Below are 16,771 nucleotides of genomic sequence, written 5' to 3'. Positions count from 1 at the left end.
ATGCTAATGTTATTCACTTTGTAATGGATATTTATCTTGGGGTGGTATGTCAAAACTATGCCTGTATCCTGTTTCTCTTCAGACTGTGGGCTACTGGTTTTATCATTGATCAGTGTATTTTGCCTGCAATAGTTACTGTGACTTCTGTCCAGTGGTGATTCTGAATTTTCTTCAGTTCTTCTATATGTATTGATTAGAATATTTTTATAAGGAATAGTTAATTATTCTGCATTTACATATTTATTCAGTTTTTAATTTATGTTAGACTCATGGGTATTTTATTCTATGGGCATAATTCATTTTGCCGCTCAAATGATCTTGGCTTTGGCCGCTGTGCACTCCCTCAGGTTGGCTCTTCTGTCCTTTTTACGTATCTTGATTCTTTTTTGAGAACGTCCTTTTTTTCCGCCATTAGGTTGCAGGCTTACTGTATTTGCCTGCTCCAACTCAAGAATTAACCACTTCTCCAAGAAACCCTGGTTCCTTTTATTAAAGAATAATGTGTAGACACCAAGACCCGGGTATTGGATATGTTCACTGCTACCGGGTCTAGTTGCTTTTGTGTTCTCTCAGCCAACACACCCCCCGGCCACACACACACACACACAAACGCGCGTGCGCGTTGATATTTATTTATTTATTCATTTATTAATTTATTTTTGAGAAGGAGTTTTGCTCTTGTTGCCCAGGCTGGATGGAGTGTCAAGGTCCCGTCTTGGCTCACTGCAACCTCTGCCTCCCGGGTTCAAGCGATTCTGCTGCCTCAGCCTCCCGAGTAGCTGGGATACAGGCGCTCGCCACCACGCCCGGCTAATTTTTGTATTTTTAGTAGAGATGAGATTTCACCATGTCGGTCAGGCTGGTCTCGAACTCCTGACCTCAGGCAATCCACTCCCCTCAGCCTCCCAAAGTGCTGGGATTACAGACGTGAGCCACTGCGCCTGACCCTGATATTTATTTTGATGTCTATCTGTTTACATATTAAAAATTAAACTGATAGCTCTGATTCTAATCCAGCACCATAAAGTTCATCCTAGCTGTCTCCTTTTCCTTTTGTATGTGACATCTCTGAGTGAAAAATATGACTCTCATCATATCGTATATAGTGACTTGTTTGTTCAAGTCTAGTACAGAAAGTACAATGCAGTTAAAAAATGCTAAACATAAAGTAGCTACAGACTGCTGAATCATAACCCTGTAAAAATAGATTTCCTTTCTAGAGTACAGTATTTATGCCTAGTTTTTTTATTCTTTAGCTTTATAGTATCCAGTCAACACACACTTATTCAAAGTTAGATTAGCTCTTCACTATATATGTGTTAGTTGGTGTTATTTTTCTTATGAATTGACCTACTAGAAGCTTTTAAATGTGTGGGGAAATTTTCCCTTTTGTCCAATTTATGTGGTGTGCTAGTGGGCAAAAAGTTACCTTTAGCCCTGTGGTTTCTGTTGGAGTGTCAGCAGAAGAGCATCATGTATTCGTGTGAGATGAATCATGTCTTCACTATTCATTCTCTCCCTCTACCAACCTCTGCACGATTCTTCTTGAGCCTTGTTTCCCCCTTAAAATTGAACAAAGAGTATGTACTTTTTAAAGGTCTGTGAGGGAAAGTAGAAATGACGGTATAGACATTTTGTGAACAATAACTATTTGATGAGAAACTGCTCCTCATTTCATAGTACTGATTTGTTTTCTCAGTCTGGGGATATGTGTGTGTGTATGTGAGTGTATGTACACCTATATATACACATATATGTTTATATATGTATTTGTGTATCATGTATATATGTGTATATACATATATACATTTACATACATACACATACAAACATATACAGGTATATATATGCATGTACATATACATACACATACACACACACACATATACACACATATATACATGTCCATATAGATACATATACACACATACATATATACCTATATGTATATGTACATAGAAACACACATATACATATACATATGTACGTCCGTATATGTAAGTATGTATGTATATATGTGTATAGATACATGTACACATGTATACATATATACACATATGTATAGATACATATGTATTTATACACATATGTATAGATACGTATGTATTTATACACATATGTATAGATACATATGTATAGATACATATGTATTTATACACATATGTATAGATATATATATTACTTGTATTTAAAGTGAAACACCTTTGTTTGACAAATCCAATGTGAGATAAACTAGTGCTTCAGGCTTCATGTCAATTCAAGCTGAGTGTCTGTGTAGTTGGAGTCTTTGGAATAGAAGTGCCAAAAACTTCAAAATGAAGGGAAAAACACTGGGGGGACCCAATGCAGTACATCACTGACATCACCCCAGTGCTTGACAGGTAGGGAGTGACTGTGAGCGCTAAAACTGTGAATTATCGTCTACTTTCAAGTCTAAAGAAAAGAAACCAGTATGTTTGCCATATCCAAAAGCTGAAATACAGAAATGATCTGAACCAATCATAATTTATTCTATTATTTTCTTACATACTCAGAGTAAAAACCAGCCTAATACCTGTTAAAAGATGATAGCAGACAGAAAAGGCTACTGATAAGCTAAAGAACTTCATCATTACAATTTTGAATTTTTAAAAAATAGCAACATTGTACCTATTATGGATGATTCTAAACATGCTATGCTATTTCTGGAAACATAGATTGAAACCACTTTTACCCAATAATTTAAAATTTTCAAAAAATAAACATTTTGAATTTATGTACCTGAGCTGATAGTTGAAGATAAAATTGACACAAATCTAACTTAAATATTTTTATTCAAAAAATATTTTTCTTACTTTTCTTTCTATGTTAAAAAATTTTTTAAAAGCCTAATTTGATATTCTGGAGCTAGAGTTCACAGGAATTGTGAGTAATATGTTATTTTGAATTATTGACCAATTCTTTCTTTGGAATTATTTTGCCCTTCCAATATTTTAAATATTCATGTTCAAAAAATGGAATGAGCAACAGGACTATCAGATAATCAAATTACCATCTTATCAAGGCTAATGATAGGACTGTCTCTTTCATGAATCATCAGTGATTCATTTCACAAAGTCACAAAAGCATTCAAATGCATTCATGTGAGGGCTTCCTATAACTGGATAAAAATGTCCGACGGTTATTTAGGCAGGATTCATTCGAACAAAGTTGAAAATTTAAGACTGGATCAAGTACGTGATAATATCTTCATGTTCCAAACATTTTAAAAAATAAACTGCAATTTTTTAAACAAAAAGGAACCTTATGATTTTATGCCACTTAATACTATAAGAAAATGCAAATTAAGTCAGTTCTATTCATCTGAATTGAATTTTTTACAATTAATATGCATATCTCCATAATACTATACAGAGACTCAATAGTATTTCAAGAAACCCTGTTATTTTAGGTTCTGTGTAAATCTGCTGGATCTCAAATCATGTATTATATGAATTTTGGCAGCACTGCTTTTATGAGGACAAAAGCTTAGACTTTCCTAGATTAGTCTTATGGTATAATATAAAAAGCTTTTTGAAAACTTGCTAATGAATAATATAGTTTCTATAATAACCAAATATCTTCTATTACTTAATGGCTCTTCTCTAGTATTTCAAAACCTCACCTTTCACTGAGTTATATAAAACAGTGTATGTGCCTGGAAGAGCAGTCTGTTATTTTTTCATATTAAAAATCATGCATGTGGGAAAAACTATACTGAAATTGTGAAATTTAATGTAAAGAGCCAGCCGCCACACTCAGTTGGCTCCCCCGCCATATATACACACAACCCCTCCTGTACCAGTCCCTTGGTGGGGTATAAGTAGGTGTTTTCCCCCAAGTATTTTTTTTTCTTTTTTTTTTAATTTCTAGAACTCTATAAAGAAAGAAAGAAATGAAGGTCTTTGAAGTCTTTGAAAGGGTTCCATTCTCAGAAAATATAAGTACCTAAGTTTCCATCTAGCCTCCTTCCTAAGTCCAGGTCAGCTCAAATTTGAAGCTCCTGGTGAACCTCAACATCTCCAGGGTTTGTCTCTTGCTAAAGACTTTCTCCTGCTGGTTGCCTCTTAGGTTGCAGACGTACAGGGCTCCTGCCTGTGCGACTGCTGCTGTTGTGAACATTGTGAACACTGCTGCTGTATAGTCCTCCTGACTGGTTCCAAAGTTAGGCTGGAGATGTTGAAATAACCATGCACACACCCTAAGACCCCCCCATTTATTTCACACTCTTGTGAAGGCATCTTATCTATTCCTTGCGGCTCACTCAGTCCCAAAGCTCCCCTGGAAATCAGCAGGGCTCACTCTCCTTGAATTCACCGCCACAGGTTTCCCCCATGGTTGGCCTGCCATCACTCTATTGTGCCCACTTTGTCCTCCTTCCCTTCACCCTGGCTGATATCAATACTACTGCTTTACGGGACATCTGAAGATCTTAAATCACCTATTGTCACCCTACCTAGAAGCAACCTGAGTCTCTTGCCTTTGTTACAGTTCCTACGATCTATAAACAACACATTATGAGCACCACTCTGAAGTCACCTCTAACGTCCTGGGAGCTGTGGTTGGGTCCTACTGTGGCTTTTGACAAGCCGCCTATAGGAATCCATTCCAACTTTGATAAGAGACTTATCTAGAGTTTTGCTCAAAATTCTGCCTAAGTGTTGCTTCCAAAGACTTGCACCCTGTGTGTCTTTGAATCTGGGTTTCTGGAATCAAGTGAATTTGGACCATTGCTGGGAGTCAGGACTGGGGACTCACAACTCATGATGATGCTACTCCTGAGTGATGCTGGAAACCATCTTTCTTGAAAAACTCTGCCTCAGCTATGGTTCCGTGAGCTTCTCTTGAATAAATGCCCTTTAATTTGGGGGGCTTGGGGAACCCATGACATTGTCCGATTATCACTAACTGCAACTTCTTCTAAAGGTAGTTTACAGACTAAAGATGACAGGCAGATGTCAATATTATTCACCAGCACATGACATAAACAACAGATTCTTATCACTTGCTTTTAAACCAAAGAGATTCAACCTACATTGCCTCCTCTATATCTGAAAATAACACCCATCAGTTTTTCTTGTCTCAATGTCATTACTCCTTTGGGATTTATGCAATATTTCTAACTTTTAGTAGGAGAGAATGAGGATAAGTAATGGAAATAAATATATAAAATTATGTATAATCATTATTTTTACGATGAAATAGTATCATGTGACTATTATCTTATGAAATATGTCCAAATGATTAAGTAGATAATTAAGTCTCAAATGTAACCTGAATCAACATACATCATCAACCTGAAAACATAATGCTCACAGTTGCGGTTGGTTGTCAGCAGTCAGGCTAACAGGCTGGGCTGATGCTCTGCTAATTGTCCAACTTTGTGTGGTCCAGAGCAGCCCCAGGGCCTTGCCTCCTCTGCTGAGTTCTGAAGAAGTTTTCTAAGCCAAAGTCAGTGTTCTAGGAAAATATTCGCTACAACAAACAATTCTGTTAAATTCTAAATCTTGAACATTTTTGAAAGCCAAGTTGAATCATGAATCCTCTTGTTTTTGAGCTTGTGAGGAAATGTCTGCACTCGCATCGGAGGTTTTGAAAATCTCTATCATATAGAAGATGAAAAGTAGCTTTTATGATGCTTGGCCAAGAGTATGTGAGATAAATGCTGAAATAGAAGGGAAGTTCAAAGGTAATGAAAGAGTAAGCATGAAAGCTGGTAGAGCTTGGGAGTAAGAAACAGAAAATGAACATTTGCAAAGTACCTCCTGCTTTTCAGACATTGCACTCAGCCATTTACGTACAATATGTCATTCAGTTCTCCCGGCATTCCTATGACATAGGCGTGATTTACTCCATTTTACAGACTGGATAGACTAGAGTATATCAAAACCCCAGCAAAGCTATGTGCAAAAGTCAGCGTTCTAATTAGAAGTCGTGAGTTTTATGTAACAAAATCTCTAGCTACCTTAGGCAAAAAAGCCTTATGTATGTGTATATACATATGAAGATGATAGCATGATTCACAGAATTAGGGGAGCTGAAGATGTAAACTCAGTCAAGAGCCAGACAGCATCAGTGTTTAGGCAGCAGCAGGTGCCCTTCAAAAGAAAGGAAATGACTTAGTCTAAGTCATACAGCAGCAAAACCCGAGTAAGAACTCCAATAACAACACCGATATTAATATTTGTTATAGCAGCGGTCCCTGACATTTTGGCACTAGGGACTGATTTCATGGAAGACAGTTTTTCCACTGTGGGTTGGGAGCAGATGGCTTCAGGATGAAACTGTTCCACCTCAGATCATCAGATCATCAAGCATTATATTCTCATAAGGAGTGTGTAACCTAGATCCCTTGCGTGCACTGTTCACAATAGGGTTCACACTCCTACAAGAATCTAATGCCGCCACTGATCTGACAGGGGGCAGAGCTCTGGAGGTCATGCTTGTGGGCCTGCTGCTCACCTCCTGCTGCTCACCTCCTGCTGCGTGGCCAGGTTCTAACAGGCCACTTACTGGTATCAGTCTGGTGCTCTGGGGTTGGGGACTCCTATGTTACAGGATGAAGTGTGTGCCTTGCAAATTCTTTTGTTGAAGCCCTAACTCCTAGCCCTTCTGAATGTGACTGTATTTGGAGATAGAACCTTTGAAGAGGTGATTAATCAAAAATGAGGCCATTAGAGTGGGCCTTAATTCAATCTGACTGATGTCCTTTTTTTTTTTTTTGATACGAAATCTTACTTTGTTGCCCAGGCTGGAGAGCAGTGGCGCAATCTTGGCTCACTGCAACCCCTGCCTCCTAGGTTCAAGCGATTCTCCTGCCTCAGCCTCCTGAGCAGCTGGGGTTACAGGCACACGCCACCACACCTGGCTAATTTTTGTATTTTTAGTAGAGACGGGGTTTCACCATGTTGGCCAGGATGGTCTGGAACTCCTGACCTCAAGTGATCTGCCTGCCTCGGCTTCCCAAAGTGCTGGGATTACAGGCGTGAGCCACTGTGCCCAGCCTGATGTCCTTTTAGAAGAGGAAATTTAGGCCCACAAAAGTGAACAAAAGTGAAACCAGGGATGCAGGAGCACAGAAAGAAGACCTTGTGAGGACACAATGAGAAGGCAGCTATCTGCAAGCCAAGGAGAAAAGCCACAAAAGAAATTCAACCTTGATTTCTTGCTCCTCTAGCTTGCAGAACTGTGAGAAAACAAATTTCTGTTGTTTAAGCCAACCAATCTGTGGTATTTTGTGATTAGCATAATTGTGGTGTTAGCAAACAAATGCAGTATTCTTTCCATTACATTGTCTTTTAAATTAATGACTCATTTAAAAATGATTTTGCAAGGCCAATGTTGCACACAAATGCATCAATTGTAGGCAACCAGTGATGAGTTGACAGTCAGTAATGCTTGTTGGGGGATCAGTGTAGCATAGTAGATAGAAGCTGAGGCTGTGGGCACCCAGTGCAAATCCCACCTCTGCTACTTATTAGCTGGTTGTTCTTGATTAAATTACATAAGCATTCCCTGACTTAATTCCTCATCTGTAAAGTGGGGATAATAATTGTATCTACCTCATAGAATTGTTGTGCAGATTAATCCACAGAAAGCATTTAGGACATGCCTGGCGTAGACTATTTCCTTACATTCCATGGGAGACAGGGAGAAAGTGCTTGGGAAACCATTTCTCGGTGTACTGAATTCAACGAGGTCGTGTTCCCAGGTCACAATTTGCTTATTTGGTTGGTGTTTTCAACAAAGACTTTTAAAACTCTAGGAGAGCTTACCTTTTCATCTTCTTTCTCCTTCGTGTCTTTTTCTTTTTTGTGAATGATGAGAATGTGGATGAGATCTTTCCAATAGACATTTTGCTTGCATTCATTTTCCACTCATTTCCTCTCCACTTTTTGCCCCAAAATAAAAGGGGTTCTTTCAGCCTTGACTCACAACACATTCACAAAAATCAGGGGATCTTCTGCAGCTACCAGCTATGGCTCACAAGTACTTGCTTGCCTGATTTCATGTGCGGGGGTTGTGGTGGTGGTGATAAATAAATAAGAAAATATTTGTTTTTATTGCTATGATTCTTAGAGCTCAAAACAGCCTGTTCTATAAATCATCTTTTTTAAAATTTTGATATAATAAATGCTATTAAAAGTAGTACCTGGTACTGACACATTTAAACATTCTCTTCTTACTAATTTCAAGCTATATGCTCCCGTTGCAATTCTTACTTTGGAAGTATGGGTTTAATTAGAATTACAATAATCCTGTAAACATGTTGTGACATCTTTCCCTGTGGGCTAAACAAGTAATATTCATCTGAAAGGCGCAATGCTATAATGCATTTTTCTTTGTCCTTTCAGCAAGCGGAATAAAAAATGTATTTTCCACAATCTATTTAACTAGATATTTGATTAACACATTTTTCATTGTATTGTTATCGTGACAGCAATGGCTCCTCTAGCAATTTAGCATAATATATGAGGAGATGGATCATTCAAATGTGTTGGTTATGTTTTCCTTACAAAAAATTAGACATCCAAATGTAGAGGACTTATTGGATGACTTTTTAGTACATATTACTTATGTTTTTTAAATTCATTAAATGAGAAATCTACCCTTGTGATTTTATTTCTAGTTAGTATACTATGTAAATTAAAATGATTTAAATGATCTAGATCCCATATTGATAATGATATTCTTAATGTGACAGTATGAATCTTTTCTTGGTTTACCATTTCCAGCTTCTACTTTTCCTTCCTTTGACGATTTTCTATTGTTTTACAAATTTTATGACTTTAATACTATGACATTTGGTAAGAATTGTGCTCTAACTTATCTCACAACGGGGCAACCTTCTTTAGATACCATTCATTACACTCAGGTAGCCCCTAATGCCAAATAAATGCATTAACAGGTAAGGCTTGAGGCACTTCCTTGATGTACTTAAACAGGCTAATGCACAGAAGCAAGCAAGGATGTGTGACAGCTCAGCTGTGACAAAGGAACTAAATCTATCATTTCCTTCCCAAGGTCTATTTGCCAAGTGCTCAGTGAAAACTTGTGGGTAGTCTCATTTACAGATGAGGACATTATAGGATTCTACTGAAGTTAAGTGACTTCTCCAATGTTGCCCTGCAAGCTAGTGACAATTCATGTTTATAACTCACAGTCCCACTTTACATTTCTTTGCTAAGCCTGCTGAATGATTTCAACTCCTAGGGCAGAGAAAGGGGGTACAATATCAGAGTCTCACATCAACTCACTATTAGGATGTGTCAAATAAATGAATGAATTAATACATGAAGAAACAGACTTTTAGACAGTAGTTTGCTGAACTGTTTCCAGATAATGATATGTTGGTATTTGCTCAAGTAATGCCTTATTATTTTAATCTTAACCTCCTTGTTAGTGCAGAGAGAGTGAACATTCTTTCTTTCCTAGCTGGCTTGTTGGTTAACAGCTATTTCTCATCATCTTTACACAGCAAACACAAGCGCAGAAGTAGAAAGAACAGAAAGTGGTCATCTGCCAGTACTTAAAGTTACTTATTTACTCCTCCTCTTTGTTCTAGGGAGGTGGGATTGCTAATCAACTGACCAAGAAGCCAGGTTTAACAATAATTGTGGTTTTTCCAATGCCCTATAGCCAGTTGCCATTAAGAAGAGACATCTGACACCCTGACCATGCTGTAACTCGATGCAAAAGGATTTTTCCATTTTCTTTTTAAAATATGCCTTTCCAAACCAGTACTGATTTCATCGGGATCCAGGCTTATGATCTTATGTTTACAATGGAGGCATATTTTCTGCTTTTCTTTTTCTTTTTTTCCCAGATTCAGAACTTGAATAATACCCTCTTTGATCCATCTCAAATGCTGTGTGCTTATTGTGCCATGCCCTATGCCCTTGGGCTGCAAAATACTTACTTTTTTTTTCTACCCGTAAACTAGAGAATGGGAACCTTTTCATTATTGTCCAAGCAAGGGAATCTTTACCAGAGGCGCCCGCATTTTAACGCCAACAAAAGATGACAAGATTTTTTTCCTAAAATATAGCAAGATTGTTTCTAACTTAAACTGAGCATTGTTACATAAATTACTGTTCTATAATTTGGATTCTGAAAGATATTCATTTTAATATTAGCATTTTTCCATTGAATAAAATTAAAATTAGATTTTTCTTTTAAATATCATAAAATGTACCATAGCCTGCATTTTTCTCAATTACATTTATTATTTTACCTTATTTTCCAATAATTCTGGAAATAAAAGAAGTTTAGATATTAAAGTCATAATGGATACCACTAACTCTTTGCTGAAAGATACAGCTAAATTCTCGCACATTCACCCCAGCACACATACACTCTGGATGGTTACTTTCTGACTTTAAATTCAGGATGTGAATTTAGACATTGAAGAGAAATGTGTTCTAGATTTGTGAGTTTCCCATTTGTCCCTTCTTTGCACCTCTTGTACAAAGTTACTGAATTTAATTTTAGGATTCAGTTTCAGGATAACCACGGTTTAAGAAATACATAATAGAGAGGTAGATTTAGCTGCAGATATTCTATCTTCAGATTATCTGTGTTTTTAAAAAAACATTTATTTTTTAAAAGATATTGATCTTACACATTTTTAACCAGCACCTCAAACTTTTTAATCTTTGTCAATTTCTCCATTCACCATTCAGGTGGCTTAGCTTAAAATCTCTACATGATACAGTAAGTTTTCACCTAACATCATTCATAGGTTCTCAGAAACTTCTACCTTAAGTGAAACAATGTATAATGAAACCAATTTTTACCATATGGTAATTGATATAAATAGGAGTTAAGTTCCTGCAGCATATTTCTGGTCACATAAATTTCACAAACTTCTAAATAAAGACCAAAACATGTCTAATATTAAACATTGAAATAAATGTGAGCTATGCATACATTTAAGAGAGATTAACAAATACAAGTGGCACAATTATTTACTTGCTTATTTCAGTTCAAGTTCCTGAGTGGCCAGAGCCATCTCAGGGCACAAGCTCAGGGCAGGAACCAACCCTGGACAGGACACCACCCCATCGCAGGGCACGCTCACACACGCCCACACTCATGCAGACCTGAACGACGTAGATACGCCAGTAAACCTAACATGCACATCTTTGTGATGTGGAAGGAAACCCAGCAAACATAGGGAGAACATGCAAACTCTACACAGACTATGGCCCTAGCCAGTAATCAATGCTTTCTCTCATCAACATTATAACAAAATGACATTATTTGAGGAGCTGCTGTACTAGAAGAAGAATGCAAACCAAAGTCAGCCAAGCGGGGAGGCAGCAGCAAAAAACAACTACTCAGGGAACAGGTGCCACCTGATTCTATGTCAAAAGAGATGGAGAAAGGTGAGGAAACACAGAATGGAGGCACAGCAAGCATGTCATCATGGCATTGGCAACCCCCAGAATTCTCAGAAAAGTATGGTAAGTTGTTTGGAAAGGGGTGTTGAAGATGTACTTGCATAGACAGCAAATGTGCTGTTTTCACTTAGATTATATTACTAAGCAAGTTTGCTGATAATACATTTATTCTCTAAAGATGTACTTATTCAAAATTTACTAAAGACTGGTGTGATGGTTAATATTGAGTGTCAATTTGATTGGATTGAAGGGTGCAAAGTATTGTTTCTGGGTGTGTCTGTGAGGATGTTTTCAAAGGGGATTAACATGTGAGTCAGTGGATGGGAAAGACAGACTCACCCTCAATCTAGGTGGGCATCATTGAATCAACTGTCAGCATGGCCAGAATAAAAGCAGGCAGAAGAACATGGAAAGCCTAGACTGGTTTAGTCTTTTGGCCTGCATCTTTCTGCATGCAGGATGCTTCCTGTCCTCAGATATTGGACTCCAAGTTCTTCAGCTTTGGAACTTGGACTGGCTTCTTTGCTCCTCAGCTTGCAGAGGGCCTATTGTGGGACCCCATCTTGTGATCATGTGAATCAACACTTCTTAATAAACTCCTCTTTATGTAGACATCTATTAGTTCTGTCCCTCTAGAGAACCCTGACTAACGCAATTGGAAAAAACATTAGTTGTACATAATAAAGAAAATTGTTACTATATTTTGGTTGCTTTGAAGAAGAACAGTGTGGATTTTGGGTGGATTTACTCTCACCCTCCTTACATCCAAGTGATTTTTTTGAACCATTTGTGTCATTGAGCACAACCAGATATGCTAGTTTTGAGAATCTAGTTACTTTCTCTCAGTTTCAGCCCTTTTCCAAATGTGTGATGTTGGTTTCAAGGGAACCTGGATGAGAGATGGCATAGTCAGTGCAATTGCTAAATTGTAGCATCACCAGTTTTACAAAAGTGAGGCTATATTATGCTGACTTTGTATACTTTCAACATATTTGGAATGATGAGTACCAAGGTACAACTTCTAGAATATAGACTTCTACTCAACAACTTACATTATGTTTGTTAGATACATAATTGACTATATTTCAAAAACTCTTAAACTATACATTGCCCTGTCTTTTATTTATGGAGGAAATTCTGTGAGATTACAAATTGGAAAACTGAAACAGACAAACAATGGCAAAAACAAAACTAGTAGAATTGATAGATGTGAGTCACAAAAGAAATACATTTCATCTGGAAGAAAAGAATCACTTTTGACTACATTTTCACAGCTGTTTAAAGAGAAGCATATCAGATAAAATTAGATACAACTTTGTGAGGAAAAAAGTTTCCTTTTCAGAGAGGCATGAAATGAGATAGTAGGTAAGACTGGATTTGCTTCTTGAAATTTGAATTTTCACACCTTTAATCTCAGCAGTTTGGGAGCTGAAGGTGATTCTTTGAGGTCAGGAGTTTAGGACAAGCCTGGACAACATAGCAAGACCCCATCTCTAAAAAAAAAAAAAAAACCTAAAAATTAGTGGATAGTGAGTGACTGTAGTCCCAGCTACTCTGGAGGCTGTAGTGTGAGGGTCACTTGAGCCTAGGAGTTTGGGGTTGCAGTAAGCTGTGATCGTGCCAGTGTACTCCAGCCTGGGTGGCAGAGTGAGATCCTGTCTCAATAAAAAAAGAAAAGAAAGAAAAAAACACGTGTTGTTTCTATCTTAGCAGTCGACAAGTATTAAGTGGGAACTGAAAAAGGACAAAAGATATCTCTAGTGAATAAAAATCAAGTAGCAGGCACACTTATTTTACTTAGATGTATTTAAAACTTAGAAACCATTCTGGCTTGAGAACTCAAAACAAAATCTTTATTTTTTTATGACTTAAGTCACCTAATATACAGTACCTTTTTTCCTTAGCCGAAGGACTTAAAACTACTCTTGTTATAATATATTCAAAGTAACTAATTTATAGTCATCAACCATTCCTGCCATTTTTGGGTATTCATTCGTTTCTAGACTTAGTTTTAGGATTATGGCCAAAATTCACATACATAGGAAAATATTAAACAGAAAAAAATATCCCTTAAATCACACAAGCATTAATTTCATGTTCAGAGACATCATTTGCTACACTCCCACTGCAGAAATAATTAATACAGACAAACAAGTGAGCTTTCCCAAGATGCACTTCATTTATACATTGAACTCCTATTACATTCCTCTTCCCTTCCAAACACATCCTCTCAGTGTTCATTGCACTTTAACATTTTCCTTATCGCTTTCTGAAAAATCAAATAAAACAGACTTTCAAAGAAATTGAAGCTTAGTAAATGTAAATTTTATTAGTTATGCACAAGGATTCTTAGCTATGTATTAACAGTTTAAGGGATTAGAGAGTTGTTTCATCTTCTTATAAATTTGCACTGCTGGGATATGACAGTCGATGTGAGACATTCCTTAGCAGCCATCATCTGCATGCTAAAGCCAGTTGCTTCCATACATGAATAATATGCCTATCTGGGGGCACAGCTAAACAGTTATCTTTATCCCTTACATCATGAATATGTGGGATGCTCTGGCTCTCTCTGGAACTGTTAGACACAATCCATTTAGATTTGCTCTTTGAGGTGAACTACAAAGCTCAAATGAAGATTTCATACTTCAATGACTGAAGCTCCAATGTAGAGGGTGAGGTTACAGTGTAGAGAGGGTACAATTAAGCCCCATAAGAGAGTCCATTAATTCAAAAGAAGAATGTAAACTAAGTAAGGTGAAGGAAGTAACAACCAAATTGTGCTTATCTATGCATGTTAAACTTGGAAAATATGAGAAATATTTTGCACTGATATAATGGGTAATTATCACATCAAGAAATATATCCACTACCTCTACAAGTTATTTTAGCCCTTTCATCTCCTTGAATAGAGGCATATTAGATTGTCCCTTAAGAATCTCAATGACAGGGCTGCGCGTGGTGGCTCATGCCTGTAATCCCAGCACTTTGGGAGGCCGAGGCAGGCAGATCACGAGGTCAGGAGATCAAGACCATCCAGGCGAAAACAGTGAAACTTCGTCTCTACTAAAATACAAAAAATTAGCCGGGCATGGTGGCGGGCGCCTGTAGTCCCAGCTACTCGGGAGGCTGAGACAAGAGAATGGCGTGAACCTGGGAGGCGGAGCTTGCAGTGAGCCGAGATCGCACCCCTGCACTCCAGCCTGGACGACAGAGAGAGACTCCGTCTCAAAAGAAAAAAAAAATAAAAGAATCTAAATGACAATAAGTTAAGAAAGAGAATACACTATTTCCTAAGCTGATAAGTTAAGAAAGAGAATACACTATTTCCTAAGCTGATAATGGATAGAGATGTTGGCTTTATTGTTGTTATCACTGTTATTATTTAAACTATACATGCTATGTATCATGTCATTGACCTAGCATCAACATTAGACATGTTTGATCACTCCTTCCAGAAAATGCTTCCTTATCTCTCCTCATTTTCTTGGTACTTTTTTGATCCCTTCTCAGCAATCTCATTTGGGCAGGTGCTACTTTATTTTCCATCAACCTGAACTCATCTCTGTTTTGCTATGTATCTTCTCTATGTATTTTCTTCTCCAGGCTCAGCCTCTAGGTATGTTTGCTATACCGGAAACTTCCCAGTTTATATCTCTACCGCAGACCACTCCCCAGAAGTCCAGATTTATATATACAACTTTCTGCTTACACCTTCACATAGTGGAAACATCAATCTTAACACCTAAAACACTGACTCCTGATCTTCTCCCTCAAAACCATTTTATGACAGTGTTTTCCATTTCAATACATGGTGATGCCATCCTTTCAGTTGCTGAAACAAAAACTTTGGAATTATCTTATTCTTAAAGTCTTCTGCTTCTGGATCTATTAGATCTATCATCCAAACTTTGTTGACACAATCTGAGAATACAAGCTGATGCAAAGTACCTCTCACTATCTCTGCTACTCTCACACTGGGCTATTGCAATAATCTAACTTTCACCTGGATCATGTCACTGGGTCAGTTGCCTGCTTTGACCTTTGCCCTTACCCTTCACTCTTTTTAACACACCAAAGGCAATAGAATCCTTTGAAAAAAAAATCACATTTTTATCTGTTCAAAATCTTCCAGTGGATTCCCATTTCCCTGAGTAAGAACCAAAGGTTGTATATTGGCTTACAAAGTCCTGTATGATCCAACTCCCTTTTCCCCCACAACATCGCACTTCCTGCTAATATGCTTTTTCTTTATTTGCCAGCTGTACTGATTCCCTTGCTGTCCCTCAAACATGTCAAACATATTGAAGTTTTGGAGCTTTTGCTCTGCCAGGAATATCTTTTTCTCATAGATCCATGTAACTTCCTCCTTTACTTCTTTTTTTAGCCTTCTCTAACCACCCTACTTAAAGCTCCCTCTTCCTGCATTTTCCAAATTTCTTGACCTTTTGTTTCCTGCTGCACATAATGCCATCTGATTCAAAACATATTTTCCTTGATTATTTGCTTATTTTTTTGGCCCCCATAGTACATGTATGCTTCACAAAAAGTGACATTTGGCTGTGTTGTTTGCTGCAGTAACTCTGATGCCTAGAATAGAAACTCACGCAATATTGAGTAAGTTGTTTAATACATTTCATGTAGTCTTTAGGTATATGTTTTACAATACAGGCTTCTTAAAAGGAAGCTAATATAAACATGGTGAGTAGAAAATGAAAAAAGCCATGGTTTCCACACACAAGCTGGCTTGAGAGCTTTATGATTTCTTTGGATAAAGATTAAATTCTGCTATATAACAGGGAACTTTATTAAATTAGTATTTTACATCCACCTTTTTGGCATCATAGGGACAAATCAGTATATAAAATTGATAGATCAAAGTTCTGTTATTTTACTAGAAAAAAATGAGGCAAGGAGATGGATTAGGGCAACTGCATTACATGGATTATGACGGGAAAAGATAAATGCAAACTTGTGATTAGAAGCTATAGCATTAGAAATGATTTAGAACTGCATGGCTAAACCCCGAAATATTACAATTTATAATACTTACTATTTATTTAGTCATCTTGGTGGTTGGACTAGTAGACAAGTATTTTTCAAAATTCATTTTCCAGATATCATAGTTTTCTATAAGGACATTCTTTTTTTTTTTTTTTCTTTGAGACGGAGTCTCACTCTGTCACCCAGGCTGGAGAGCAATGGCGCGATCTCGGTTCACTGCAAGCGCCACCTCCCAGGTTCAAGCGATTCTCCTGCCTCAGCCTCCTGAGTAGCTGGGATTACAGGGATACCACCATACCCGGCTAATTTTTTGTATTTTTAGTAGAGACGGGGTTTCACCACCTTGG

Source organism: Pongo abelii, chromosome 2, assembly GCF_028885655.2.
Source record: "Pongo abelii isolate AG06213 chromosome 2, NHGRI_mPonAbe1-v2.0_pri, whole genome shotgun sequence".
NCBI classification, from domain to species: domain Eukaryota; kingdom Metazoa; phylum Chordata; class Mammalia; order Primates; family Hominidae; genus Pongo; species Pongo abelii.
Note: the sequence above shows the minus strand (reverse complement) of the source record.